Source organism: Tursiops truncatus, chromosome 3 (assembly GCF_011762595.2).
Source record: "Tursiops truncatus isolate mTurTru1 chromosome 3, mTurTru1.mat.Y, whole genome shotgun sequence".
In the NCBI taxonomy this organism is placed as follows: Eukaryota; Metazoa; Chordata; class Mammalia; order Artiodactyla; family Delphinidae; genus Tursiops; species Tursiops truncatus.
This window is the reverse complement of record NC_047036.1, coordinates 83,548,776-83,570,809: the sequence shown is the minus strand read 5'-3', so window position 1 is coordinate 83,570,809 and position 22,034 is coordinate 83,548,776. Positions and strand designations below refer to the sequence as shown.

General features: G+C 39.2%; 1 protein-coding gene across 1 annotated transcript in view; it reads right to left on the bottom strand.

Moving 5' to 3' along the window:
• MACIR (macrophage immunometabolism regulator) overlaps positions 1–22,034 on the bottom strand; it is a 322,019-nt gene that overhangs the window by 65,880 nt on the left and 234,105 nt on the right. The window contains exon 6 of the transcript XR_012330796.1: positions 1,446–1,603. The gene's annotated coding sequence lies outside the window, so the exon portion shown is untranslated. The remainder of the gene's footprint in view (positions 1–1,445; positions 1,604–22,034) is intronic.

Sequence of the window (22,034 nt, the reverse complement as noted above, 5' to 3'; positions counted from 1 at the left end):
TCACAACACCTATTATCTTTTGTGTTTTTACACTTGCTGCTCAGAGTAGTGCACTATTTTTTTCTGATTATGCATGTCTTTTCTTCTCCAGTAGAATTCTAATCTCCTTGAAGGTATAATTTTTAGGTCATTCATTCGTTCAACATGTATTCATTGGAAGACTACTGTATAAAGATATAATATTTAGTAGCATATGGAATACAAAAATTGATAAGTTGTTTCTGGATCTATATCATCATTTTGGAATTTGATTCAGAAAGCATTGCCACAATCAAGGTCTTTAAAGCAATGGAGGAAATGTTTTCAAATGATCAGCCATACCATGAGACTTTAATTCACCACAAGGATGATATTATGCAAATGAATGGATATATCACATATTACTCTTCACTTAACCTTCCTACATTGATTGACCATTTCCTATCCAAGCAGAGTTCTTCCCTACTATTATAAACAGACTTAGACAAACTACAGTCGTTACTAAAAATATTCAAAGTCATGTTACCTCACCAAATGAGTCATGCTTTCAGATTACAAGTATTTGAGGAGGTTTATGACATTCTAGATAATGACAGCCTAATATTGCTGCGTAATTACTCTGCAAGCCCATAAACACTCACCCAGCACTAAGATCTAAGAAAGAGGAAATGGGTTTAAACTGAAGTGAAAAAGAAAAAATAGATTTAAACTGTTGCAGAAAGAATCTTGTTCAAATAGATGGGACACCTTATTTAAAATGAATTAACCCTGAAATGATTTATTATATCCTTTTTCACCCCTAGAGAATATTAGGTATGTTACAGTAAATGCAGATGCCCCAAAACCGAGGGATAAAATAAATAGCCTCTGGAGAGGTCCTCCCCACCTTCCAGAACTTAAATCTTAAGGCCTAAGGCTATTTTTGGTTTCCTTTCTGAGATGGCTTAGAAGGGAGCCTATACAATGAAAAGTGAAAGCAGCTCTTTATTTCTTTTTTCTCTGACTACTCCAAGATCTGTTTTTGCCAAAACTTCTTAAGTATTTCAATTACTTGTTCCCTCAACAATACTGCTGAGAAGCTCTGCCCCCCACCTCCCTTTTTATAGATGAAGATATTGAGGTTAAGTGATTTTCTCAGGGTTACAAAGAGACCTAGCAGCAATGAAGGAATGAGAACTACCAGTTCAACCTTCTGGTAGATGAATAGATTGAGTTTCTGAGCAGCCTTGCTATTATATTGCAAAGAGGCCATGCAGATGCCTGGATGAATGTGCAAAGAAACCATGTCCTGGAAATGAAAGGAGGCTGCAAGGACAGTATTTTCCTTCTTATTAATGACATCGGCAATTGTCTAAAGTTTGAAAGAAAGGCCCTTTACAGAAAGAGGCTTTTAAAAAGGGGACAAACAGCAGGGCAATCAATTTGGGACCCCTCCTCAATGAGACCCTTGTTGTCTGTCTACTTACAGACAGTGCTGCTGAGGAAGCTGGGCTCCAGATTGGAGATGTGGTGCTGGCTGTCAATGGCACTGAGGTCACCAGTGTGAAGCATGCAGAAGCTGTGCACCTTGCAAGGAAAGGTAGGTGGTCTACAGGGTCCAGGGTTGATCTGAAGAAGCAGAGAGCTGAAATACAGTAGGCAATGCGAACATGAGGAGGAGGCAACCACAGAATGGGTATAACTTCACTTCTCTCCTGAGGCTACCATTACTGCCTTGTCATCAACATGATTTCTCAGAGGAATTAAATCACATTTCTGCCCCTTGTTCCTTCTGTATTGATGGCCAGCCGCAAAAGTGAAACCAGAAAGTGGCAGTAAGCAAAATGTGCTCTATTTATTACCAATATATTTCCTTAAACTCCTTGCCATGCAAGTAGCATTACAAGAATCCATTTAGTATGTCTCTTTTCCCCTTCCTCCCTTCCTTTGCCTCTCCCTCTCATTCTTGCATCCTCCTTCCTTCCTCCCTTCCTTTCTTCCTTCCTTTATTCTTTTCTATCTTCCCATCAGTTTTTAGAATTAACAGCCTCAGGGTTTTAATGTTATAAAAGAGAGAGAAGGACAAAAAGAAATCACAAACCTAAATCTTCTACAGCTTCTCCTAGGGCCCCTTGAGGCCTGCCCTTCTAGCAATTGACACAGGTGGGACCACCAAGAGAACAAGGATAACACATGCCCTGTACCCTTGTATCCACTCACATTAAAATATTGGAAAGGTTAATACCACAGTCCTCTCTGCAAAACAAAGTTACTTTCTTTGGCATCATGTTACAAATCCTCATCTCCCCAGAGACCTAAAAATAAACAGCTGGTAATTGCTGTGTTCCATCATGGAATTATTTGGTGAGGTGTCCTATTCCTGGCTTCCCAAAGGCTGCATGCATACCTCTGTGGCCCTGAAATATATTATCAGGCAATGAGGGATTAAAATGTGTGCATTTGGGATAGGCCACATGTGCCATAAGTATAACCTGCTGAACAGTATGTATCGCTCGCTATTTCTCAGGATGCCGTCATGCTTGTGGGTTAACTTCTCGAGTGCAGACCAGCACAAGAAAATCACTAACAAATGTTGTGTCCTGATAAGCGTTCTGGAGCTTTTGAGGTAGAATTTAGCTTAGTATTTGGCTGCTTGTCATGTACTTGGTGCACCAGGAATCCAAGGACACTGTCAGCAGGTGCAGCAACTACTTATAAGTCCTACATAAATATTTATCCTTATGCAGTACAGATTAAAAATCGAGATAATATGGTGATGATTATACTAATGAATTGGTAGTATCCCATCAATGAGGGAATACTACCCCTTGCTACTGGATCTAGCTGTTCCTAGGTTCTTTCTCACAAATTAATTTTCCAATTTTTGAGTTAAATAAAATCTAATTTTAGTAATATTTCCACTTAGTACTTCTTTTATTTTTCCCCAAGAAGCTTAATGTTCTTTATAGCATTGAAGCATTCAGCCTCAGTTAATGGAAGATAGAAAACAGCTCTAAAACTTGAATGGAGGGTTTTTGGATTTCTAAAAGATGATGAACTAACACTGATACTGGGAAAGGAGCTAAATTCAGCACCCTAGCTTGTGCTGTCCCTGGCAGTTATCTGTAGGATGGTTTTATATGCTGTTATTATCTGAGTTCTGCCACTCCTTGTTTGCCAGCGTGGACTTCCTATCCCAAGACCCTGACCCTCAGGGAACCTCCCCATGTCTTTCTCAATCCTTCTCAAACCCAACAGTAGAGATGCCTCAGAAGCAGAAAGGTGAATTATAGATCTGAGATGTTAAAGTAAGGACAGTAAGAGACTTTTAGGGAAACAAGGCCATTTGGTACCTGTGTATGTTTGGAGGGGTGGGAACTACAGCCAATAGCTAAAGAGAGCTGAACATCTCATATACGGAATGGCTGAGGGGCTGTTTCTTTCTTTTTTTTTTTTTTTTTTAATAAATTATTTATTTATTTTTGGCTGTGTTGGGTCTTCGTTTCTGTGCGAGGGCTCTCTCCAGTTGCAGAGAGCGGGGGCCACTCTTCATCGTGGTGCGTGGGCCTCTCACTGTCACGGCCTCTCCCATTGCGGAGCACAGGCTCCAGACGTGCAGGCTCAGTAGTTGTGACTCATGGGCTTAGTCGCTCCGTGGCCTGTGGGATCCTCCCAGACCAGGGCTCAAACCCGTGTCCCCTGCATCGGCAGGCGGACTCTCAACCACTGTGCCACCAGGGAAGCCCCTCAGGGACTGTTTCTTAGTGTTTTTCTCCCCCTTATAGCCCTGGGGGCCAATTCCCCACCACACTCCACTGAAAGCCGGACAGATGACACCACCTGTTATGGACAGTCAGCGAGAAACATCAGAGTAGCCCTTGAAACACAGCTGGATTAGGGAGTTGATCATTCCTTCCTCAGGTTTAATCTTCTGCACATTTCTAAGGCTACCAGCTTTTAACTGAGAAATAATAAAAATTTAAAAGATGCAAATAAAATGGAGAGAAAAGAAAGGAAATAATAAAAGAGGAAAAACAAAGTTTTAAAAATAATAAAACACTATTTGAACACTGCATAACAATAAATTTGAAAATTAGATAAATAAGGGGGCTTCCCTGGTGGCGCAGTGGTTGAGAGTCCGCCTGCCGATGCAGGGGACACGGGTTCGTACCCCGGTCCGGGAGGATACCACATGCCGCAAAGCGGCTGGGCCCGTGAGCCATGGCCGCTGAGCCTGCGTGTCCGTAGCCTGTGCTCCGCAACGGGAGAGGCCACAACAGTGAGAGGCCCGCATACCGCAAAAAAAAAAAAAAAATTAGATAAATAAGAACATTTTCCACAAGCATTTAAAGAGCCAAAATTAGTGCAAGAATAGTTAGAAAATTTGTATAGACTATAATAAAATATTTATAGAATAAACAAAGAGACCACCTTGCCTCTCCTCCATTTCCATCCCCCCCCATTCCTCACTCAAAAGCCCAGGATACAGTCACTTTTATAGATAAAACATATCCAACTTTCATAGAACAAATAATCCCTATTCCATAGAGTTTTTTCAGAAAATAACAAAGAGTGAATACTTCTCAGCTCATTTTATAAATCTACTATAACTTTGATTTCAGAACAGGTTAGTATAGTATGAAAAACTAAATCATATGTTAATTTTACTTATGAGTGTATAGATGCACAAATCCTAAGAAAAAATAGTAAATACCTGAAGCAAACTGTTTATTAAAATCACACATAATACATCATAATCAAGTAGAGTTTATTCCTAAATAAAGACAGCTTATAAGAAAATATTGTAACACAATTCATCACATTAATGAATTAAAGAAAAAATATCACATGACCATATAAAGAAGAAAAAATCATTTATCAAGTTTTATATATATATATATATATACACACATATGTATAATATATATACATATAATTCTCTAAATAGTAGGAATAGAAGTTTCTTTTCATAACTTGATAAAGTCTATCTACCAAAATTCTAAACATGAAAAGAGAAAAATAAATAAAAGTGTATACACAACAACAATAAAACATTTAATAGAGAAACTTTTGGACGCATTCTTTTGAGATTGAGAAGAATAATGCCAACTTTAACAACCTCTGTTTATATAACATCAAAGGTCCTGACTTGTCCAATACACAAGAGAGACAAATAAAGGTATATGGTCTGTAAGAAAAGAGACAAAACCATTATTATTTCTAGATTATATGATCATTACAAAATCAATAGACTGATGCTTAGAAGTAGTTAGAGAAAGATTGACCAAACTAAGATCTCCTTATAAAAATCAGGAGTGTTCTCCTACACCTGGAATAACCAAAAAGAGAATAAAAGGAAACTAATATATGATTAACAATAGAAACAAAACTACAAGGTAGAAAAGAATTAATCTAACAAAGAATGTACAAGGACTTCATGAAAAAATGTTTACAACTTGACCAAAGTACATAAAAGGATACCTAAATATAACTGGAGATACACAGAATCCTTATGGGTGGAAAAGCTTTGTAAAGATCTTAATTCTCCCAAAATTAATCTAAAAATTCAATAAATTTTCAATAAAATTGTATTTTAAATGTTTGAGTAGCTTGTCAAACTTATCCTCAAATATATGTAAAGAATAAATGTCCACAAATAGCTACATCATTTATGAATAGGGCAAACAATGGCAGAGGATCTTTTCATATTAGATATTAATATATATTATGAAACCATAATAATAATAAATTAAAAATGTAGTACTGTCACAGAAATAGACCAGTGGAATGGAATGGGTTAGAAAGTTCATAAATGGACTTAAAAAATTATTAAAGCTTGACATACGATAAACGCCCCACAAAACACTGGGAAAAGGACAAACATTTTAGTACATTATTTTTATGGAGAATTATAATTTGGATGGATTCATACCTTCATGTATTATGCCTTATTCTTTATACCATATACCAAGGTTGACCTCAGATGTATTAATGACCTCAATTTTTAAGTTAACAGCATAATGTTAATAAAAGAAATTATAGTAGAATAACTTTGTTAGTGATCAGAGAAATGCAAATTAATAAGGTGACATTTTAGATCCACCAGGTTAGGGGAAAAAAGTGGAAATTAGATTATAGCCAGCTTTGGTAAGGATATGAGGAAGTGAGAATCTTCATGCAGTCTTGCTGGGCTCTAGGCATCTCAGAGAGCACTGGCAATATCTAGTGAAGTACCTATAGATCCTTTGTCCTACCAATTGCACTTCTGTGCTTATTTAAGCCCAAAGAAGCTGCTGAGAAGACAAATACAAGGACGTTCATTGCAGTGTTCTGTGTGGTGGGGAGTAGTTAGAGGCAGTCTGGGTGACTGTCACTAGAGGAATGGATAAGCAGACCAATAATGGATGCATACTCTGGACTTCTATGCCTTCTTTGAAATAATATATGAAATGCACATTTAGCCAGCACCATGGACAGATCCTTAAAAAACATGGTTTTGAGTTAAGAAAAAGATAGAAATAGAATGAGATGTTAGCAAAATACCATTTATGTAAAATAAAAAGACATGCACAAAAGAGTGTATTCACAGTCCTATATCAAACATGTTTTGTGAGTGCCTATTGTGGGGAGCAGAATGTTTGAGGAGAATCAGGAATGGCAGGAAAAAATAAAGTAAAACAAAAAACAAAAGGGGGCTGTACTCTAAACACAATTGCGTGCAATGACCTCAGTGTTATGATGGGCTCATTTGTCTATAGTTGAGTTCAAGAGCAACAGACAAATGCCTCCTGAATGGGGACCCACCCATACACAATTTTAGCTCCACCCAAGTTCTAAAATGTATAGGTGGTAGTCGTGAAGGAAGGCAAAACAAACAAACAAACAAAAAGCACAGCACTACTGAGAGGCAGTGGGTCTATGAGAAGAATATACATGACCGTGAAACTAAAAAAAGAAGAGGAGAAAGGGGAAGAAATAATAGGAATAATTTGATTTTTATGTAATGCTTTACATGTTCGATTTTGTTAGCAAGCCTATACATTGGTCAAGGTATTTCTGGAGTATATAGAATCTGAAACAAGATTTTGGAGGTTCTCTTTGGGAGAGGAAGTCACCAACTTGTCTGAAGAAAGTAAAAATTGTGAAACAAAGGATAGAGCTTTTTTGTTAAATTCAAATGAAACACAGAGGTCTTGAAATATATATTTACCAGGTACCTATTAAGAGCGTGTTTAAAAATCTGCATGTTTCCACCTGACTCTTGGGTCTGTTTGCATAAACTTCTTAAAAGTCCATCTGATTGACTGCTATATATGTCTGTACAATTTCACTCCCATGCATGTGAAACTTTGGTAAAATCCTATTATATTACTGATTGCTACGCTGCTGGTTTAGATATATAAACATCAAGTAACTTTTCTCAAAACATTAAATCTTAAATCTAACTGCATGCCAGAATCACCTGAGAAACTCTTAAATACAGAATTCATGGTGGGTGGTGGCCTGCACATTTGTAATTTTAATCAAGTCTCCCTGGTGGTTCTTTCACAGCCTGCCTAGCATCAGTACACAGACCAGCATCTCGGAGGCATGGCCAAAAGCTTACAGGCATAAGATTAAAACTCAATTTTGTTAGCTTCCAGTGCAGGTGTTATCATATCTTCCTAGACCAGCATTAGAAAGGGGAATTATTATTGAAATAATAATTCCATTCAATAATAATGGAATAACATGTTAGTATATGTTATATATTATATAATAGGAAATAATATAAAATAAAACATAATCAAATAACAATTCTGTTCAAAAATACTAATCACACACACCTAGACAAATTACCTCAATTTCGCTGATGGAAATACCAAAACAGATTTAAGAAAGCGTTCAGTATCACACTGGGAATGACAATAGCTCCATGTGAATTTTTATTTAATTAGGTCCCTCATACTTTCTGGTTTGAGCTATTATAGGGCTTGGTTACTTGCAGAGTCAAATAGAAAATTTAATCATTAAGGAAAAGTGCTGAAAAGAAAGAGAGGAAAGGGAAACAATGAAGCTTAATCAACCTGGAAGTCCTTTGGATTCATTAGGGCTCCTTTGTTTCCCTAACAGCAGGCTGTACTAAAAACAAGCACAGAGGTGCCTCTGGAGCCTAGGACCTCGCAGCTGAACGCAGTACCAGCCCACTGCGCCAGCCCTCGGGGACCGCACTCATCTTGTACGTTGCTCATCCACGCCTGCGAGGGTGGTGGAGTTTGTCTGACAGCAGAGGTGCGACTCTGACACAGTTTAAGATTGGTGGCATAATAAAAGACAGTGATCCAAGGAGAAAGTGTGAATTAGAAAAAGAAATCATTTTTCTCTCTCCTGTAGCTGTAAATAACCTCACCCACAACTCCTTACTTCCAAAACTATAGGCCAAAGCTCTAGGGAAGAAGAGTTTGCTGGAGAGCTTTCTTTTTAAGGACGTCGTCACCAAAGAGCTGTATTTGCTAAAGACATGGATTTTCAAACTCTTTCATCTCATGAAACAAACAGTTCTCTTAACTCTTTCACATCAGGCCATGCATCCTACCGCATCCTTCCTCCCACTCACACCCAAAAAGCAGGAAAGATTTCTGGGGTGTCCAGTAGAGGAAGGCAATGATTATGTGTCCCATTTCTCCAGGGTGGGGAGATATCTAGAGAAAGAAGTAATGGTGGCACTGGGACAGGTCGTGGAACTAATGATTTTGTTGTTGCAAAATATTGGGGATGAAAATGAAAGCATAAAGGGGAGACTAAATCAGAGCCAAGGAAAGAAAGCAGCATGGTGGTTGGTGACAAAGACCGTGCTCATGAGCAGAGCCTCTCAGCAACTGACAGTTGCCTGGGGACTTGCCACTTAAATTGTGGTCCAACATCACCTGGAAGCTCCTTACAAATAAGGAATCTCAGGCCTCATCCCAGACCTACGGAATGAGGATTTGCATTTAACAAACCCACTAGGTGATTTGCATCTACATTTAGTTTGAGAAGCACTGAGCTAGGACATTGGCATATTTTTAGGCTCCCAGTAAATTAACAGATAAATAATAACAGAACCAGAGGGTTTAATTGTTTGTACTTAACATTTAGTTCTTTTAAAACACACACACACACACACACACACACACACACACACACTACAATGAGTATATAAATAATCTAATGTGGAGATAACATCCAAAGTCTAAAGTCTCTGTAAATGTCAGGCCCAGGTCCTCCTGGCCCTGGATAGGACCTGCAAAGAATATAAAACCACCACCACCCAACAGCTGTTTGGAACTCAGCAACTCCTCATGCATCAGGATCATGTCCTAACTGTGACCATGAAGAACTTTCCTTTCAATATGAATGCACCAACTTTCCTTTCAATATGAATATAGGACCATCTGTATCCTTGTCCCAGAGAGAATTTTTTGGTGTACCAAGTTATGTTTACGGCCGGCTGAAACTCAAGTTTAGCTTGATCAGTATCAGAGAAACCCATATGCAGTCTTTGTAAGCGAGAGAAAAATGACCTCCAGGGGCAGCCCACTGCAGCAGTACATAAATAAGTTGGCAGATGTGTCAACTATGCATATTAGTCCAGGAGTGCAGTTCTTTGGGGACTGAAGTCCAAAGACAAAGACATTTGTGGGTTGCCGGTCAATCTGGAGCATTTCTTCTAATTATTCTGGATGTGTTTTTGACAGGAGCTTAAGGGCAGTTCAATAAATTAAAATGTATTTACATGGCAATGAAGAATCATCTCAACATGCAGAGTTATTTAATTACCAAGGTGCTTTGCGTGCTGCTAAAGTTAAGACTGTGTCAGCCTTTCTGGGACAAATCTTTATTTTCAGGGCCATGTGGCTCAGCCAGAAATGATCCCCTGGGTTGGAACTTGTCACTTATATAAGAGGAGTCTCCTCACTGACCCCCGTTTCCATGGACAGCTCTAAACAGATTGGTAATCTCAATGTCAGACATCATGATGAAGTCAGTGCTGCCAAGGCCAAATGTCCCCCTTCAGGGATGCGGCCTCCATCTCAGAGGAATTGTAAATGTAGTCACAGCCCGTTTGCAGTTTTCAACGCATGTCAGGGTTGCTGTCTGTCTGAATGACATTCAGAGAATTTTCTTGAGGCATCAAGAGGTAGGTATATGATGAAAGTCTACGTTCATGCTGGCAGCATCACAGCACAATTGGTAAACAGTGACCTCATATTATCAGGGACAGGGACAATTTTTCTCAAGCTCTTCACCACACTGATTCTACAGGAAAGGGGGCACCACTGAAGTCCAGGCACTCCAGAAGGAGAAGACAGGCACTTGGAAGCTCAGGGTCAAATCCTCAGCAATGAGTTGGGTAGGCAAAAAAAAAAAAAAGATAAAAAACATTTGTACCTAAAGTCTCCTAAAATTTCTGTCTACTTCAAGTTCAAAGGTTAGTAATTGATTTTGATCAGAGACAATATTGGCAACATATACTAGCAGTGGTTTAGATCCTCCCTTTAGCTAACACAGGTCAAGGAAACTAATTATCTTGAATAAAAGTGAGATAGAAAAGCCAAACATCACCTATCTTCCTTCTTGGGATTTAAATCAAAATATGTTAAATATTTAGCTTGCTGTTACTATAGACAGAATGAGCAGACCTGAGTCCTCCATAATCAGACCCAACTAGGCCATGTGGTTGAATAGAAAGAGTTCTGTCTTAGAATCAGGAAACCTGGGTCTCACATTTGATTCAACCCCTTATGAGCTATGGGTCCTCAAAGAAGTCCCTTTACCTCCCCAGTTTTCATTTTCCTCTTCGACACGAGGGGCTGAATTACTAAAGAACTCTCTGATTCATTCCAGTTGTAGAATTCTATTTCACTGACTCCATTTGTGGTAACTAAACCTCTTTTTCATCCATTCCTTCTGAAAAGCAACAATCCTTCCAGTTGATTGTAAGAGTTTCAGCCACTGAACTATCTCAAATTCATCCCTCTAGGTCCAGACATCTTGACTCTGGTGGTGGGATCTGACATCAGCTGCTGTCCCAATACGCCTTGGCCCACCTGCCGCGGCTACCTATATAAGAGGACTCAGTCCGGGTTCATGAACGGTTGGAGGAAACGGTGGTTCGTGCTGAAGCATGATGGCTGCATCCACTACTACAGACATAAGAAGGTAAACTAAGGGGAAGGGAAAGGGTTGGAGTGGGTAAGAACAAGAAACCCTGGGAAGTACAGGAAGTCCATTACCAAAGTATTGTCTTGTAAGGTACCATGTATGTGGTAGGATTCTAGAAACAGTGTTCTCTCCAGTGACTTTTAAAGAACTTTTCCTTCTTCAGAAGTTCAGAGAACTGTAATTTATTTTCTCTGCTGCTGCGTAAGTCAAGGCTGGCATACATTTCTATCTGATTTATTCCTACTTTCAGATCCTCTGTGAAAACTTTCTTATCAAAGCCAATAAAATAAGAACCCAACTATATACCTAGTACCCTAGAGAAATCAAAGTGGGCTAAGGCAAAGCACAGCTAACATCTTACTAGACCGCTGTGCCTGGGCACTGTTCCTTAGGTTACAGGGACTGATGTCAGTAAGGCTTCTGAAGCACAGCACCTACTAAGCCACCTGAAATACTTTGTTTCATTTCCCAGATTTCCTTAGAGCAGTGATTTCTAACCATAGGTGAGGGCTGAAATCTTCTAGGGAATGTTCTCAAAATATGAGATCCAGTCCTCAACCCAGTTGTTTCTCATTCAGCAAGTCTGGGATGAGGCCTGGGCTTGTGGGTGTGGGGAAAGCACTTCAGGTGATGCTGGCCTGCCGTTCAAACAACCAACCAGCAGGTCAGGTCTTATCAGCAGAATTGTTCTCTTTGCCCTATGCAATACGATGTTTAATTTTTTTAATCAAAAGCAAAAGCATCATGAATTTTAGAGATTTCACACAGAAATTCCAATTTCCAATTTCTCTTGAAAAATTCTCTAGTCACAGTTGGTGGGAACTGTGTAGTGACTTCCTCCTCTAGGGAGGGTGAGAGCTGCCCAGTTCAATAGAGGGCCCACTGCTTCCTATGTCCTCTGCCCGGCTGGCTTCACTCTGAACCACCTGTGTGACCTGCTGCTAATAAGCGTGAAAAACAGGAGCTTGGGTTATTTACCTTATCCATGACACAATTTTATTTTTTCTGCCTTTATTTTATATTGCCCTAGTTTCTTGATTTTAAGCTTTTTTTGTACTTTATATATTTTTTAAATGACCTTAATTCCCTTCTGGAACAAGGAGTATCTATCTGTCTGTCTATCTATCTGTCTATCTATCTATCTATCTATGTATCTATCTATCTATAAAGAAATCAGTACATTTAAAAAAATGAGTAGCAACTTTTCATATTGAATCATTGTGAAGACTCCTCATTCCTAGACTGTGAATCGTTTATTTGTGACATAGACCAGGAGGTGTCTGCCTTTCGTGGCAATGCGAGCCGTACAGCTACTTTGCAAAAACTTTGTCTCCCTCCAGTGCAGGAAAATAGGATTCTCTGTAAGCAGGATGAGAAATGATGGTCTAGCCTTGTTTTCTGTATTCTGAGTATTAAAGTGGAACAGACCAGAAGGTTCCAACCTGGGTATGCTTCAGAAGCCCCTGAAGAGTTTTCCAGAGTACACATGCAAACTATCTCCTTCCCCCTTCCCTCCTGAGTGGGGCCCTGGAAACTGTATATTCTTTTGTAAGCTTTCAAGGCCATTCTGAAGGAATTGATTTGTAGCCTGGATAAGTCCCACAGCAAAGTTTATTCCCATCTACAGTCAGAAGACAAAAATAAAACAATAATGCAAGCTTGCCAATTTTTCTTTCATGGAATAGATGGTTCTTTATCCTGAGATTGTGTCCTTTCTACCTCTCAGTGATGATAATTTTTGTTTCCTCGTGTGAAACGGTGACAATAGTAGATGCTAGCTTTTCTTTAATGGCTTCTTCAGCAAAACAAACACATAAAGCAACCCTATGTCGAGCATCCCATAGTTTAAGATTCCTGGTTCTTGAGATTAAGAATGATTCTTGGAGCAGTGTCTGGGCTTGCCAGGGGGCAATCATGGGGCTAGTGGTGCCTGCAGATGTTATATTTGGCTTGCACAAAGTTTTCATAAATTTTTTAATGAAATGCATTCAGGTGAAGCAGGTACTATCCAATATGCCATAATCCCTACTACTCCTCATTTCCTTACACTGAGCCCAGTCATTTAAATTACTAACTAGGCCCTGCAGGGATTTGAGTGTATGAGTCCTGAGGTAGAATTTATGTGAAAAATTAAAAGTATGGTGGTAGAGAGGTTAGAATTAAAATAGATTTTTTAAAAAAACTGCTTCTAGTCCTCTTTGGAAAAGACATGTACATCTTATAGTAAGTTTGGACACAGCTAAGAAAAAAACATCTTGAGTAACTGCCGTTGTGAGCATCACCACCACAACAGGTCTAACATGGAGATGGTAGAATATAAAAATACAGATTTATTTTGTTTATAAAGAGCCAAAATCAGATCCCTTGTAATGCTACAAATTCCAGAATACATTATGTCTAATCTTTAGAGTAGACAGCAATGACTGAGAGAGTTAAGGGGGCATAATAAGAACACAAAAGATTAAATTAGCAGAAAGTGAACTCAGCTATACAGTATTCATTCATGCAACAAATATTTAAGAGCCAGGCATTATGCTAAGCACTGGGAAAAAAAAAAAAAAAACACACAACAAAAAAAACCAGACATGGTGCCTGCCCTGTTTGTACTTATAGTTCCATAGAAGAGACTGATATTAAGAAATAGACTTACGAATAAATATGCAATTGTGATTGGTACAATAAGAAAAATTATGGGATGGGAGAAGAGAATTGTAGCAGTCTGAATCCAAACAAGAGATACAATCAAACAGTGATTTAAACAAGTTTAATATAAATAATTATTAAACTATGATAAAAGAATCACTATAGGCTATAAGAAAAATCTATATGCTACCAAGGGAAAGTACCCAAGGAAGGACAAACTTAGAAAGGGTACCCCTCTCCAAGGCTGGGGATTCAGATCTCGTTGGGAAATGTAGTTGAATCCACTGGATATCAGAGCTGCTCAATAGTTCGCTGAGACAGAGGTAGTTATTCGGCAGTCAGAGGGCAAACAAGAAGCAACCCTTTGGAGCACAGATGGGGCAGGTAAACTGAAGCTGGTAGCTGGTGCATGGGAGCATAAGAGGAGTTGGGGATGCCACTGTGGCAGGAAGCCTGAAGCATGAGATATCCCTGTTGCGAAGAATGTCTGGAGTGAGATAGTGCAGGGAGGACTGCAGGAGACAAACCTATAGGAGAGGGGAAGTGAGCAGAGGGAATCAGGGCACCAGGGTAGGCAGGAGATGTCCATATGGAGAGGGTCACAGGAAGGTTATCATCAGGTCACCCTAGGGCTGCAAGGTTTCCAGGGACAGTGTGTTCTGGGTGAATAGCTAAGATAGAGCACCCCCAGATGTCCACACACTCCCACTGCAGACCCACCCTAAACCGCTGAAAAGAGAGGGAGGGCCCCTTCCTCTTGCACTGTTCCTCTAGCGCCCTCTACTGAGAAGACAATGCACTTACTGTAAAAAAAAAAAAAAAAAAAAAACTATGGAAAGGAATTCCATCCATTATTGCAGAGCATAGATTGAAGAGTGAATTTGGAGCTGAGAAGCAATAAGTTTGTAACTGGCACAAGAGTGAAATGGAGGGTTTAGTATAGATTAGAAGACATGGGAGTATGTAACGAATTCCTTCTTGAGATGTAATATTTTAGCTTAGGCCTGAGGACTGCAATAAAGCTAGCCGGACAGATGGTTGGGATGAGGGTTCTCTAGGCAGGAAAAACAACATGTATGATGTCCCTGAGCTGGAGAAAAAGCTTGGCAAGTTTGAGGAATTCTGAGAAATCCCAGTGCGGCTACACCAGCGTGCAAGGAAGAGGACAGGGAAGGCAGGAGGTCCAGCTAAAGGGTTAGGCAGGAGGCTGTCAACTCAGGGTCCTGAGTCAATGACAAGGATTTCTGAATGTTCTTCTAACTACAATAGAAAGCCACCAAAATTCTCTTGGGCAAGGCAATTTCAAAAGATCATTTTGACTGTTACGTGGAGAATAAATTGGAGGGGGATAAGAGTGGAATGGAAATAACAGTTAGAATGCTAGTACCGTAGTCTAGGCAAGAGGAGAGCCTAGGTAAGTAGTCTTGACCAGAGTGGGAATAAGGAAGCTAAGTGAACAGATCTCTAGAAATATATAAAAGCCGAAATCAAAAGGATTTGGTGATAGATTAAATGTAGTAGAGAAAGGGGAAATAAAGGACAGCCAAGGATGACTCCGAAGTTTCTGATCAAAGTAACTGGTTGGATAAGATATCTTTTACTGAAAAAGGAGCAGGTTACAAGGGTATAGGGTAAGGTGAGATCAATAGTTCAATTTGAATTACATTTAGAGTATTATATATACTGTATAGTTATAGTATAGCAAATATATATATATATATATGTAGTATTTAAAGCCATGGAAATTGATGAGATTGCTAAGGGAGAGAATATAAAGTGAGATGAAAAGAGAACTCTCAAACCCTGAGAGTGGACAAAGTAGGAGGAAATAGGAAGGGTGATTGAGAGGGGTGGCCAGAGAGATAGAAACAAAACCCAGGAAAACATGTGTCACGGAGCCAAGATTAAAAAAAAAAACAGTTTCAAGAAGGAAGGTGATAGTGTTTCCTGGCATTGCTGAAGGGTCATACTGTGAAGAGTATTAGGAAGCATCTGCTGGGTTTGGCATTATGCAAAGTCCTTGGAAACTTTGGCAAGAAAAGTCTGGGTTATATAGAGTGAGTTGAGAAAGAAACAATTTATTATATGAATTGGAAAAGTATAAACAGCATTTGCAGAGCAGTCTTTTGAAAATCTTGCCTATGAAAGAGACTAGAGAAATAGTGTGAGAACTGAAGAGTATTTAGTCCACTTACAGTTAATTTAATTACTGATATAATTGGGTTTACATCTACTATAGTTATTTTTGCTTTCAATTTGTCTCTCTATTCTATTTCTATTCCTCACCTTTCTTGCTTCCTTTCAATTAATAGTTTTATGATCCCATTTAACTTGTAGTTATTAGGTCTTTTAATGTTCTTTCACTGATTACCAAAAATATTACACCATGCATTTAGATTACTAGAGTCAAACATAAATTAGTACTTATACTATTTTATGGACATCACAGCATCTAATTTAGCCATGCCTTAAGTAATATGTTTGTGTTGTCATATATTTAAATTCTATACAGATTGCAAATCCTCTGAGAAATTATTATTTTATACAATCAATATTCTTTTGTATTTACCCATATCTACCTTTTGCATTGGTATTCATCTGTTTCTGCATCTTTAAACAGTTAACCTGCAACATTTTTCATCTTCCAAAAGAATGGTATTTAGTTGGAGGTCTGCTGGGGGCGAATTTTTCAGCTATCTTGGGCAAATATCTTTATTCTCCCCTTAATACTTTAAGAATACTTTTACTGGATATAGAATTCTAGATTGGGTAGTTGTTTTCTTTCAGATCATTGAATATGTCTTTTCACTTTCTTTTGGCTTTGACTGTAACAATAAGACTATTAGATAACTTCTCAGTATAAGTTGTTTCTTTGTGCTTTATTCTGCATATATTCTTCTGAAATTCTTCTGTCTAGTTTAATAGCAAATAAACTCCAGTAAGTTCTTAATTTCAGCAATTATATTTTCAGTTCCAGAGTCCATTTGATTATTTGTTTATATTCTCCTGTTTATGCTGAAACGCTTGAACTTGCCTTTTATTTTTTGATCATATTAATCATAGTCATGCTAAAGTCCATCCTTTATCAGGATCCTCTATAGGTGCCTGTTTCTTTCATCTGCCATTTCTGCAATTTTGTTTGTGTTAGAAAGGTAAGGGCACTAATCCTAGGTCATCTTAATCTATTCAGTACTAAAATAATTGTAAGACAACCTTCAGGCATTGTGAAGGTTGGTCTTTTTGTCATTCATTCTAATTCCCAAGGTTATTCTTCAAGATTCTAATTCAGAGCATGATTTATAGGGACCTCCTCCTCGATGGGGTCTGAACTCCATGAGTATGTTGAAATCTCTGCTCAACTTCTTAGCCCCTTCAGGTGGAAGTGACCCCAATGTTGGGCTCATCTTCTGCTGGATTTCAGCCCCATTATTCTTCACTGTCTTATAGGCTCTCTGATGTATTCAAAGAGGCATTTATATATACTTCAGCTCTTCTAGTTTTCTCAGTAATAGCGTTGATACTAATGACCAGTCTGCCATTACCAAAAGGACAATTCCAAGCTGTCAAGCTTCCTTGACAGCTGAAAAGGAAGGATATATGAGGGCAGAGTTGTTTTTGTTATTACTTTTAAGGTGTAAGATACCAGTTTCTGTGTGAATGCTGCTGAGAGTAGAGTCAGGAGAAAAAAGGAGAAAAAAGCTGAAGATACAGAAAAACAGGAATTACTGGTGGATACACTTACCTTACAATCCACCTATCCTAAAATTGGGTATATCTAGCTCATAGGTACCAACAGAGAAACTGCACTTTATTAAGGATAAGACTGAATGTTCAACCAGGTTTTTCATAAAAAGGAACCATTCTCTGTACATTGTAGCAGAACAAGCCAGTTTTTGTTCTGTTCTGGGGATCTATGTATGCAAGAACCCAAACGTGGTGTACGTGGGGGGAAAAGGACTGAGAGACACTTCACACACTGGGCTTTACAGATCTCAAAGAAGAAAGCAGTGTTATGCTTTAAATACTTGTCTCTATTTCAGGAATTGTGATTGTCACAGCGTATTTACTTTGCTATGTTGGAGGAGGAGTCCAAGGGACTGAGTAGCACACAATAGCGTGAGAGACTTCATTTTGAACAAAGAGTAAAATTTGGGGCATGAAATAAGATTAAATATTTGTGTCATGTGTCTTGAATTTCTTTTGTAAATGAGACCTGTTAATCTTTGATTTCCTTTTACGAAAGGAGAGTGAATGATATTCCCTTCCAAAATTGCCACGATGTTAACAATGCACTTTTAAAGGCGGTTAAGCTCTAAAGCTAGAGGCGGGGTGAAGTAAAACAGAGTACGGGCCTTGAAGGTCAGTCTGGCTCTACAGCCCACAATCTCAGAATAATTTTATACTATGAATTTTCGTAAAGTAAGAGTTATCGGAAAAGGGATTTGCCCTAGAATTGACCTAAGAAGCAGAGGAAAACCAGGCCCACAGAATGGGCTCGAACAGACAGTAGAAAGAAACAATACAGTTGATTCCTGATGGCACCTTATGGTCTTGCTTATTACCAAAATGGTTCTTTGCCTGCAGCTATCCAGGAGACCTTATGGAAGAGACGGAATGGTGGAGCTCTGAGGAGAGATCTGTCAAGAGATTCAGCTATGTTATAAAATCATTTGCATATGGAGTTGGCACTATATGTCATGAGGTCGCATAGGAAGAATGTAGATTACAAGAGAAGAGAGCTGAGGTCAAAGACATTGGGATGAGGACAGAGCCAGTCAGAAGTCTGGCATGGGGAGGATGATCCAGCATTAGAGGCTGAATAGGAACAGCCAACGAGGCAAAAAGAAAACCAAAAGGAGTTTTACGTTTCCAGAGCCCAGACGTGAATGTGTTTCAAAAGGGTAGGCGCAGTCAGTGGAGTTAAATGCTGCTGTGAAGCAACTGCCTGCCAGATACAAGCCTCTAAGTGGGAGAGTGGACCTGCTTTGCTATGACTGGCCTTCTCTGGCCTGGCCTTGCCTCTATCTTTGAATTCACTTTTTCCCAATCTAACGGCATATTTGTCTATTACATCCTGAGGGAGGGGAGAGAAAACCTTCCTGAAGACACATTTATTGTGACTAACTTTCTATCTCTCATCATCTTTTCTAAGGCAAATTCTTGGGAAGAGTTGTCTAACCCTACCTTCCTTCATTTTCTTTCCTAACCCACTGCAATCAGGTGTCTGTTTCTGCTATACATGTGGACATTGAAATTATGATCATATCTAGATTATCCAGGAAGAGAGTATAGGATGAGAAAAGCAGTGGGCCACCAACATTTAATGGGACATGATAATATCTACCTGATAAAGCTCTTATGTGGATTAAATTAAGTATCATATATAAATCAATAATTACAGGGCCTGGCACATAGTTTCAACTACTAGATTCCATCCCCTCGACCCATTTTACCTTAATCTAAGTAATTTGCCTGTGGTCATGTAGCTCATACGTGAGTACAGATTCAAACTCGTGTCTTCTTGGCTAAAAAGCATATTTCTCTCTTTCCACTAGTCCAAACTTCCTTCCCAGTGCTTCAGTCCCCAGTTTTGTGCCTAACTGCAACCTACCTGCCCCCTGGAAACCACAGTCCCTGATGCATTTCCCAGGTTCACACCTCAAACCTCATCCAGCTAATCTAAAAGAGAGGTGAACATAAGAACTATTAAGGTTCGTGAGCGTCGTTCTGATTTCACAGGAATGGAACAAATAAATACCTCATCAATGGAAGAATGCTTGTGGCATTCAGAAAGCAGGGAATGAGTCAATATATGTGGTCAATATAACAGAGGGTTTCCAAGTTTCCTATAAAATCTTCAGTAAGTTCAGCTCCAAATTTCAATACCTCATTGGAAGCTTACTTTGTAATTTAAGTGATTCCCAGTAGGTGGCGTAGCTTACTCACAAATGGTTTCTCAGAGCCCACCTGGGAGAGCAATTTGAATCATAAAATTATGGTTAATGCAGGAAGAGACAAATAATTTAGACCAACTTCCTCCTTTTCCAAAATATGAAAACGAGGATTAAAGATTATATAATTTATAAGAGAAGACCCAGCATTTAAACCAGGTCGTTGATATTCACCTGGAATCCTCCTATTTATACTAGTTACCAGTCTCAAACTTTGGGTAGCGTCCCCTAGGAAGGCCATGCAATGGCAGTAAGCAATATGACCACAGTCTTAGGATGATAACCTGTTGGGCCTATTTATCCAGTATTAAGAAATCTCAATATGAAAGGACATTTAAAATGGGAAGAAATCCACCCCTTCCCTTTCACCTTCCTGATCTTCTCCTACCACCTTCTGCTCTTTCTCCTACAGCAAAATCCCACTTGCCAGGTATATGTTCAGATTATAAATTAGAAGAAAGCCAGCTTCCCAAAGCGGCTTCCTTCCCAGGCTGCCCAAGTATCTGGAATTCCCAGGGACACAGACAAGGCCATCATGCCATGTCCACTTCTAAAAGATATTCCTGGGGGAAGTTCATATCCATTCTGTTATTGGCAAAATAGTTATTGAAAACTTACTGTATGTTAGAGACAGAGCTGTAAAACTAATAAACCAGGCCAACAGCTCTCACGGAGTTTTGCTTTACTGTGTGAAGAGACAGAAAATAAACAAGATAATTTCAGGAACTAATAAGTATCTGGATTTGACAGTGGCTGGGAGGGGTGGTAGGGTTGGGAGGCTATTTTTAAGTAATCATCAAGGATGCTTGTCTGGGAAGATGACATTTAAGATAAAACAAAGTTCTGGGGGAATGATTTCAGTAGAGGAAACAGCTAGTTACAAAGGACCTGAGGAGGGAGCATCAAGCTGTTTTCAATCATTATAATCTCAATAAGCATTAGGTAGTTTATCCCGTGGGTTCTTAAGTGCTTGCTACCCGGTATAAAGAAAAATACTGAAGGCACTGAGGTTTAAATAAGGGAAAGGAGAGGGATCATCCTGGAACATGTCAGGCATGTCTCCTTTCCCTAGTGTGGAGGTCGTGGGGACAGCTGAGTCCAGCAGTGTGGCCCTGGTCTGTGGGGAAGTGCCAGGACAGGAGGCGGGCATCACAAGGAGAAGAGACTCACTAAAGGGATAAACGGAGGGCACCAAATCCAAACTGCAAGTACTTAAAAGAGATTTTAAAATAGCCTGCTTATCTCCACCTCAGTGTTTCCCGAAATGTGGTCTGGGAACCACAAGTTAGAATCACTCACACACTTATCAGATACCCCTGGGCATCATATCTGGTCTTCCAAATCTGAATTTATGGGATAGGGCTCAGGAATATGGCTTATAATAAGTACACACACACACACACACACACACACACACACACACACACACACACACACACACACACACACACACACACACACACACACACACACACACACACACACACACACACACACACACACAGTAAATGTTACATACACTAAAGTTGAGAACTGATGCTCTAGAGAATTTGCATTTTCCCAGTGCTTCAGCTCTTCAAATAGTATGGCCTTCAACTTTCTCCTAGCACAGGCTCAGTTCTTCAAAGTAGGAAGAGACTAAAACACCTCTGAGACAAAAAGGGATGATTAATGCATGGCCCAGAACCCTGTGAAACATTAGGGAGTTTTAAAGAGACCTTTAATAGTTCCCTTTATTAACAAGACATAGGTCTTTGATAATTCGTGATTTTTTTAATCTATAATATACAAAGGAGCACTTTTCTTTATGGATTTGAGTAAACAAAAGCTTTCTTCAAGGGTTTAGTATTAGTTTTCCTGTGGATGGTGTAATTTTGTGGGCAATAATGTGCTCTCTGTAAACCTCAAGAGCATTGAACTCTCACCTCATCCTGTTCTCAGGGACACAGTAGGAAGAAAGTACCTTTAGTCAAACTGTGGGCTGGAAGGATGTGATTTCAACTCCTGCAGCACACAACAATGAGGACACAGCAAGTGCATTTGGAATGGTGAAGAAATGGATATGTTCCTCATGTCCACTGGTATCTTTGTATTCAATTTACAAAACTATGGCCAAAAAAGCAAGAGTAAATCTGGACTTCTTACCCACTCACCTCCCATCTGCCATTAGGTATTGAGGTTTTTTGTTTGTTTGTTCATTTGTTTGTTTTTACTAATCCTTCCACTGACCTAACCCCAATAAACCAGCAAAAAGCAAGATTATCTGGTTGCCTGATTCAGCCCAATACATTTAATGCT